Below are 10,329 nucleotides of genomic sequence, written 5' to 3' on the forward strand. Positions count from 1 at the left end.
TGAGTCGTCTTTGTTCGATTCATTGCCATATCCTATCATCGACATCACGATGTCACAATGAAATGAAGAAGAAAGACCTTGAGAGTTAATAGTATACCTGTTTAGTGTACATCTACTAGTAAGATCAAACATAAACAAGATTGCTACAGAATCTTTACAAGCAATTGGAATTTGATCGAATGACCTATTGTCACCTGCATTTTTATAATAATTTGACAAGATTTAAAAAAAAAAAAAATCACTTAATTATAAAATATATTGACTACATTTCACGTTAAAGTGACTAAACAACAATAAGTACTTATTTTGAGAACCATGAAATAGGTGTATTATAATATGATGAGCACCAATTGATTATTTTTACCAGAAGATTGATTTCAAGTTATGTTTTTTGGTTGTGTATTTTATAAGTAGATATTTTAATAAAACTCATATGGTTTTATTTTTCAATTCTGGGAATAAACAAGTTTTGAAGAAATTTCGTGTTATGGTGCCAAGTATTACAATGTAGCTTTGCATCTGCAGCTGTAGGCTATCTCTGAAAAGTCTTTATAATTCTACAAATGAAGTCTGAAACCAAAACATCCTATCTGATGATATTAGCTTTTATATGTTAGATAAGGTAGCTGGATCTCTTGCAAAGATTATCTTCACTTCATATCTTTGTCCATTTGTTATTCATTTCAATTGATGGTTAAATTAGTTGCATGGTAATGAGTGTAGGCAATTTGGAGTAATTGATAAAAAGGGCTCTAAAAATATTTGATATTCATATTATTCAGAGCGATTTTTGTGTTAATTTCCAATGTTTGTATGCCGATTGAACTCAATCTCGTCTTTTTCTTCCTAGGTACATTAAGCGAAAAGCTCATCCGAACATCATATGCTTGCTAAACATGATCGAGGTCCATATTTCTGTTATCTTCTATTTTTTGGTAATTTTTTCCTCTGCATAAAGATAAAGCATGCGATTATTAGATTATTACTCATAATTTGTTGTATCCCTCTATTGGAATGTGAAACTTCATGTCCTGTGCATATGCTATTGGTTTACATTGTCCATCTTTCCCTTTTTTAAACCCTGTTTGTGACTTTGGGGAATAGTATAAGCTTGATCACTACATTACTTTTTTTGGCATACGTTAAATGTATGCCGTTAAAAATGAATTGCTTAAGGTTTATATATTGAACCATTTTCATTATTTCTTACTTACATTTCAAATTAATTCCTTCTTATGAGTCGACTTTAATAACGGCGAATTGAACAGGAGTGCCATGGTCTAAATCTTGAAATTTTGTTTTGTAATTATTAAAGGTATGCTGGTAATCAAATAAATGAGCTAATTTTTAAAAAAATTTGTTGATATTAATGGTGTGCGTGGGCACGCCATAAAAGGTTATATCCATCCACTTATGGCGTGCATGTGCTGTAAAAAGTCTATATCTTCTCATTTACGGCGTGCTGCGCAAGCTGTAAAAGTTATAAAGTGATGCACGACGTTCCTACACGGCTTACTTTGAATGCCGTAAAAAGTGGTTCACTTTTTACGGCATTGTTTTACACGACGTTCTATCGTATGCCGTAAAAAGTAAATTTTGTTGTAGTGAAGTAGAAAATTTAGTTTACTTCAAGATGAACAGGAGGTCAAGAATTGTGAATAGTTATTGGCTATGGCAATTTAATTGAAGTTCATTTAATACTTTTTTTTCCCCCCAATTTAGCTTCAGATGGTTTCGTGGGTGATGATGCCGTAGTGACAAAAAGAATGGGAAAGTACTGGACAGGAATGAAAGTTAAAATAGTAAACTTGAAATGCTAAAATGCATCGTGAATCATTCATACACGCTGTAAAAAGTCTATATCCTCTCATTTACGGCGTGTTGCGTAGGCCAAAAAAAGTATAAAGTGATGAACGACGTTCCTACACAGCGTACTTTGAATGCCGTAAAAAGCGAACCACTTTTTACGGCATTGCTTTATACGGCGTTCTGTTGCACGCCGTAAACAATTTTTTACGGCATGTATTGCATGCCGTAAAAAGTAAATTTTGTTGTAGTGAAGTAGAAAATTTAGTTTACTTCAAGATGAACAGGAGGTCAAGAATTGTGAATAGTTATTGGCTATGGCAATTTAATTGAAGTTCATTTAATAGTTCCCCCACCCAATTTAGTTTCAGATGGTTTCATGGGTGAAGATGCCGTAGTGACAAAAAGAATGAGAAAGTACTGGACAGGAATGAAAGTTAAAATGGTAAGCTTGAATGCTAAAATGCATCGTGAATCATTTTTGTGGAGGAAACTCAATCCCGAGAAAGGAAAGGAATTAAGCAAAAAGGAATTTTTCTTTAGATGACCTACAATTGATGTTTGTTGTTATCAATTATACTGTGATCTTTACTGTTTAGGCTATGTAGTTTTCAATCTTTTAGTAAACGATACACACTTTTTCTAGTTTTGAGTGTAATTTCGTAAAGTTAAATGGATTCTTCCTCCAAGCACCTTGAAATGACTCTACTTATTTAAAAAAGAAAAAGTACATAAGTTATTTGAATGTAGCATTTTTGAGTTGCTTCTTTCAACCAATCACATTTTTCCAGGATCATTGGCTTTCTTAAACAACTAAGATGGCTATATACCTTTTAGCATATTAGGTGTATATCAATCATGTTATTTTATCCAATAATCCAATAGAAGTGAAGTAATATAGTATGACGAATGTATTCTTGTGCATGTACTTGATCGAATTGTTGCATCAAGAGATTCTCGAAATTTTGAAGGAGTATGAGTGTGGTTAATAAATATTACTCCATCGCTTACCAATTTTACTTTATCTCTCTCTTTTTTTTTTTTTTTTGACATAGTTGACTTTTCTTTTCCTTTAATTTAAGATATTACATCCCCTCTCTTCCCTCTCCCTTCCATTTATTTTCAAATTTTAATTAGTATAATAACAAAATGAATTTACTACACGAAAGGATTAATTTTACTGTAGAAATAGAGATTCAATACTGCTAATAATCATAATTTCCAGTATCCTTTTGCAATGTGCATTTTGTAGAACTTCTCTTATAAATTCGTCATTTTCCATCTCCACCTCTAAACTATTCAAATCTTTGCCCTTTTCATGACTAACACAACACAACAATTTTCCATGTTTCCTACGTTATATTTGCTAATCTCTTTCATGAAACTACCATGTTGGACAATACCATGCCCATCCAGTTGGGCATGTTTGGAGCTTTATTTTTCATCAATTACCTCTCTCTATTTACTGGTTTAAATGCTTTGATGTGTCTCTTCACATATATTGTCCTCTTCCTTAAATCCCCCTATTTACTTGGTTTAGCCAATTCTTTTGTGGTGAATAGATTATATGTATAAGTAAATCGAATACAGATCAAGAAAACCTTATTTACTGTTTTTTCATGTTAACGCTCTTTCAATTAACTTACGAGATAAATAAAGTAGATGAGCTAACAGAAGCTCTACTTGAAAGGTAAGTACGCGTCAGGTTTTTTAAATTTTCATGAATTGGTTTTCAATTGCTATTTTCAGCTACTTCCTTTCAACTGCTATTGTAAAATCTTATGCTACACAAGTTGAATTTACTTTGGAAGAGAACAAGATGTTGGATAACATGCATAAGCAAAAGGTTTATGAGGTTGAAAAGCTAACTCTAACTATTCGTAAGAGCAAGGAGACTGTGTTGGTAGCAGGGTTGCACAAATGCTGTACTTGACTACCAGCGGAAAGTGCAAAAAATAAACGTGTAAGGATAATTCTGATTTTTAATACCTTATCTATACATATGATAAACCTTTCTTAAGATGTTAAAGCTTGTGCAGGAAGAGAGAATGATTTTAGACTGTGAACTAGCTGAGGCTAAGGTTTCTAAAATCATGTTGTTGTTCTTGTTGTAAATGACTGGAAAGACGTTAACAACAAAGTAATGCTTGTAAAATAGTGAATTGAAGAAAGAAAATTCTATCCGGCATTATTACCATTTTCACTTTAACATTCTCTGAAATTTGAACGAGAATTGAACTATCTGTTGACCCCAAAAAAATGTCGTCAACAGATCCCTGACCTCGCCCCCTCGAAACGATAAATTGTATGAATGAGCTCGTATATATAGAAAAATGAAGTGAAATGGGCCAAGTGGGTCATTGGCCTAGTCCAAGCCAAGTCCAAAAGAAAGGCCCAATATGACATGATTTATATGTATAACAATAATCGTCCAAGTCTGAGTCGTATTATTTATATGCGGGTCGGACTTGAAATATGAGCTGTAAAATAAGTCATATCCCGTCAGCTATTGTGGGACCCCCTCCATCATGCATATGTCATGTAATTTTTGGATATAACACTATCTATCATATTACAGATTCCAGTTTAGTCATTTACCTCAAGTTTAACGACTTACTAAGTCCTAAAAATGGTATTCTTCGTACCTGATATAATAGCTGATATATGGCATGAAGTGATTTGTAGGATCGATTCTTTTTAAGTGGAATTACTTTAGAAACTAATTCAAAAGATGTGTATGTTTTAAGAAAGTGGAGATTGACTCAAGGCATCTCTAGACAAAAATTTAATCTAGAAATGGATGAAGTAGAATCTAGTTTCAGCAATCTTCTAATCATTTCAATTTTCTGCATAACCTTCGCAAGGAGAAATGAGCCAGCTGAAAGATAGATTAGCAATTGCATGGCGTGCATCTAAGTTAGAAGCACAGCTCAAAGTCACTAATTTCTACTTTAAGATAAATTTAATATTTAGTGGACTATGTTAATTTGACTTATTTTGTTGATTGTATAAAACAATTGGCTTCAAATTAATCTGAGATACTATGCTTTAGTCATTCCTATTCCATTATATCTAGCAATAACCTTAACGTAAATAGCAAAAAAAGATTCATTCAAGCCATCCCAATTTTATTGAGAACATGACTATGTTTGTCAATGCATATCTTCTATATGCTTTTTCTCTATCATTTCGCAACTTGAATATGAGAATAATAATGAAACAACAATATAAAGTGTTGAAAAAAATGTAGGGAAATCTGAATAATTAATGAACTCCAAGGCACGAAAAAATGTTATTTTTTAAGAGATGTTTCTCTTCTATCCAACAAAGTCACAACTGAGGTATGATAGAAGATCTCTCTCAGGATACAATGGAGACGTTTGATTCAAATTGTGACTATTTGATCAAATCAAGAAAACATTCGAAAATAACTGATTGATGCCAAGAGAAAGAAGGAAGAGTAATTTTTTTAATGTGTTTTACAAACGATAATTCGCCAAGAATTTATAGAAATTAAGGCAACCGTATGAATAGGTGTGTCCCTTGAAATCATTGCGTACATTTACTGGAAGTGACTGTTAAAAACGAACAGATACACCTATTCAAAGACTTCTGAAAATAAAATTCTCTTTTTGGGGGCGTTGCCCCCCAGCCCCCACAGGGGGCGCTGTCCCCTCGACCCCCGCGACCTGACTAGGCAGGTCAATTCCCATTGCGCAGCGGCAAACACTAGTCGGGGCGGCAAATCATTCGCAAAACAAAAAATAAATACATGCAAAATGATGAAAAATATCTAACATAAAGGACTTCGTTGTGAAATAGAGACAAAATTATATACAATATTAGAAACCTAGAGTTAAAATCACATTTGTTATTCATCCTAGAATGGTAGTTTTCTTTACAGCTATTTCACAAACATATAAAAACATTTTCAGTTGACGTTGGAGGTGATAGGCACCATGATAATCAGTTTTGAGTTGACTCAAGAGGAGCAGGAGAAGTTCCGAGCTAATTTTAATATAATTTCTTCCTTGTTTTATTTATTTATTGTATTTCTTTCTAGCTATTGTTGGTTTTCCAGTATTCAAGTGGAGAGTTTTGGAAATTACAAATGATCAAGAGGAAAAAGCCAAGTTGAGTGTAGAAGACATCAAAGATCCAATCAATACAGTAAAAGTGGTAGATTCAGACTAGAATGAGTTGATGTCATTAGATGTGTTGGTGGATTATGTGATAATTTTGAGTAAATTGTCCAAATGGTCACTGAACTTTACAAAAGGTTTCTAAGGAGTCACTGAACTTTAAAAATTACCTAAATGGTCACTGAACTTTGCAAAAGGTTTCCACGGAATCACTGAACTTTGTAAAAGGTTTTCCAGAGATCACTAAATTCAGTGGCCTAAAAGAAACATTTAGCAAAGTTCAGTGATTTCGTGAAAACCTTTTGCAAAATTCAGTGACTATTTAGGTGAATTTTAAAGTTTAGTGATATTGTAGAAACTTTTTGCAAAGTTCAGTGACCATTTAAATTATTTTTAAAGTTCAGTATCACTTTAAAAACTTTTTACAAAATTCAGTGACTATTTGGACAATTCACTCGATAATTTTCGATTTTGTTCTATATCATACTCATTTTATATAAGATCAAGACTATCAAATTTTGAAATTTTTTCAATATATTTAACATCAGCATGTTAAACTGGCTTGTTGGTCATTCATTTCCATGCAATACTTAAAAACAAGTAAAAGATAAACATCGGTAACATATATACTGATTTTGATACCATAATACTGGGAAAAGTTATGATGGGATTATGAATATTTGTGAAAAAAAAAAAAAAAAGAAGAAGGCAACTTACAATTCTCAAATATTAGTCTCTTTCTATTAGATCCACTAAGGTAAATTGTCCAAATGGTCACTGAACTTTATAAAAGGTTTTTAAGGAGTCACTGAACTTTAAAAATTACCTAAATGGTCACTGAACTTTGCAAAAGGTTTCCACGGAATCACTGAACTTTGTAAAAGGTTTTCCAGAGATCACTAAATTCAGTGGCCTAAAAGAAACATTTAGCAAAGTTCAGTGATTTCGTGAAAACCTTTTGCAAAATTCAGTGACTATTTAGGTGAATTTTAAAGTTTAGTGATATTGTAGAAACTTTTTGCAAAGTTCAGTGACCATTTAAATTATTTTTAAAGTTCAGTAACACTTTAAAAACTTTTTACAAAATTCAGTGACTATTTGGACAATTCACTCGATAATTTTCGATTTTGTTCTATATCATACTCATTTTATATAAGATCAAGACTATCAAATTTTGAAATTTTTTCAATATATTTAACATCAGCATGTTAAACTGGCTTGTTGGTCATTCATTTCCATGCAATACTTAAAAACAAGTAAAAGATAAACATCGGTAACATATATACTGATTTTGATACCATAATACTGGGAAAAGTTATGATGGGATTATGAATATTTGTGAAAAAAAAAAAAAAAAAAAAAAAGAAACTTGAATTCTTGACATTTTCTATGCTCATCAATATGGTAATACCAACATGATAATTCTGCTTTAAAAAATTCATAATAATTTTAATTTAATTTATAACTAATGTTTTAATTCATAATAATCAGAGACAAAACCGGTCAAGATTCTCTAAATTAAAATTAAATACAAACTTAATTAAAATCATAGTTAGGGGCTGTTTGGACTAAACTTCATTTAAAAAAAAAAAAAAAAAAAAAGGCTTTTTCTGCTCCATTTTCTCATGGTGGATTGATTATCAAAATAATCACCATCACAAACTATCAATATTAATTAGATTTATTTATTTCCTCATTTAATATCTGGGACTAGATTTTAATAATCTTTATTTAAAGCCTTCTATATAGTTCCAAATTTAATAAATACTTTGACCGTAACAGCTTCACTTGTTATAAAGGAAAATGATAGATGCAATAGAATAAATGATAGTGTAATTATATTCACATTAAAAAGAAAAAATAAATTAAGGTCACATTTTAATTATATTTAACGTTCTCAATTCTTACTCATTATAGTATTTATGTCCCTAATGATTTTTATTACATTCTTATCTTCAAATTTTTCATTAATTGACACATTTTATTTTTGATAATAGTTTATGTTCAAAAAGTTTGTTAAAATGGCATATAACAACTTATTTTTTCATCATGTTTAAAAAAAAAACAAATAAAAAAGTAATAAGTTTTTTTTACCTCATTTCAAAGCATAGAAACAAATTTTTTTTTATATAAATTATCATCAAGGATGAGATGTACTAATTAATTAAAAAGTTGAAGATAAGAATTCCAAAAAAAATTAAGAATATAACTGTTATAATGAACAAAGATTAAGGAGTTTAACTACAATCAAAATATAGTATACCTAATAAAAATTGTAATGATAATATAATCGTCGTAAATGATGTTTTAATATTCAAGTCATTAGGAATTAAAAGTTTGGAAAAACTGCAGTAGCGTTCTCTAACCTTTTTGTTTTTTGCAGACTTTACCGATACCTTCATTTTGTGTTAGCAAAGGTCCCTAAACTCATAAATATGCACATGAGGTCCATCTGAACGAAAATTGTCTAAAACACCGTTAATTGATCGGGAAAATTCCTTGAACTATCTGCTACTGCGACGATTTTATTGGATGTTGATACATTTTTGGATAGTGATTTGGACGATTTTATTGTATGTTGATTTCTTAATTTTTTTAGTTAACTGACAATATTTTGGACAGTTTTCGTCCAGATGTACATCAAGTACATATTTATGAAATGTTAGAAACCTCTGTTGACACAAAATGAAAGTTAGGATAAAAACTGCAAAAAATGAAAAGGTAAGGGATCGCTGCTGCAATTTTTTCTAAAATTTTTAATCACACATGCTCCATATTTATAATTAGATTGATTAAATTTTATTCACGTATTTTATAGGACTAGTCAAAATTGAACGTACATTGCATAATATTCTAAAATATTTTATAGGTGATGTAAAAGTAATATTTGATATCAATTTATTGAAAGATTTGATGAGTCTCAGACGAATTAAACAAAATAAAATTTATCATAGAAATTTAAGAGAAGAAAATTGTATTATCAAAACTCAATTTCTATTATTCAAATTTTTTGTAATGATAAAATACTATAAATGAGCAATCTTTTTATATTACATTTGATACATAAAAATTAATTGTTAATACATAAATTTAAACACTTATTAAAATTTCTAGATAAACAAATATGAATAAATTTATCTATAATAACTCTAAATTCATGTAATTCAAGATCCATCAATTGAAAATTCATTGAATCTAAATTAATGTTAATGTTAATTAATTGAGAACTAATAACACAAATTTTATAAATGACAATAATTTTATAATATTTATTACATATTGAAAAACAAAAATCAGGGTATTATTAAAAAACTGAATTGTAAGGGTTTAAAATCATTCAAAAAGTTTTATTCATTGATGTTATATTTTAATATATAAATGAACAATCTTTTTATATCACATTTGATACATAAAAATTATATATATATATATATATATATTATTTATTTATTTATTTATTTAAATACCCATTAAAATTTCTAGATATATAAATATGAATAAATTCATCTATAATAATTTTAAATTCATGTAATTCAAGATTAATCAAGTGAAAATTCATTGAATCTGATTAATATAAATGTTAATTAATTGATAATTAATAGCTCAAATTTCATAAATGCTAATAATTTTATAGTATTTATTATTTATTGAAAAACGAAAATTAGGGTATTATTGAAATAATCCAATTGTAGGAGGTTAAAATTGTTCAAAAAATTATTCTTCATTGATGTGATATTTTAATAGATTATAGATTCACGATAATTTATTAAACGAACATTTATAGTTAACTTTATAATTACTTAAATTTTAATTTAAGCACGTTAGAACATGCTTTGGGGCGAAAATGCCCCTCCTTGCCAGGAATTGGGAACCTAGTCTCCAAACCTACTCTAATTTTATTTTATTTTTCTAAATTTAAATTTTATTAAGTCCCTAATTGACAATTATTATTTTAACTCTTTTTTTTTTACATACTCATTTTTTAACCACACATTCACATAATAAAATATTTTGCATGTACACCCAAAGTTTTTCATACCTTTTAACTATACATTATTCTAAAAATCATATATCAAAATTCTATTTTTTTTTCAAATAATGGGCTCCAAATAGGAGCTAAATAAAGTTTGAGAATTAATTAATTAATGGAAGTAAAATAAAGTCAGAAAAAATATATTGAAGAAATATTTATGGAAAAAAAATTGTCACAAAATGGGTTGAGGTTAAGATTCATGCATACAAATAAGGATGGTGCCAGAGTGTGTCCCACTTATTCAATGGAGCATTTCTTTCTGTACTGTTCTCATCTCACTTTCCGCCAATTCAGCGCGCATCGGGTCGCCGAGTATTTCATAGACACCACCGTGTTGAACAAACGCGT

This window comes from Olea europaea, chromosome 11 (genome assembly GCF_002742605.1).
Source record: "Olea europaea var. sylvestris chromosome 11, O_europaea_v1, whole genome shotgun sequence".
NCBI lineage: Eukaryota > Viridiplantae > Streptophyta > Magnoliopsida > Lamiales > Oleaceae > Olea > Olea europaea.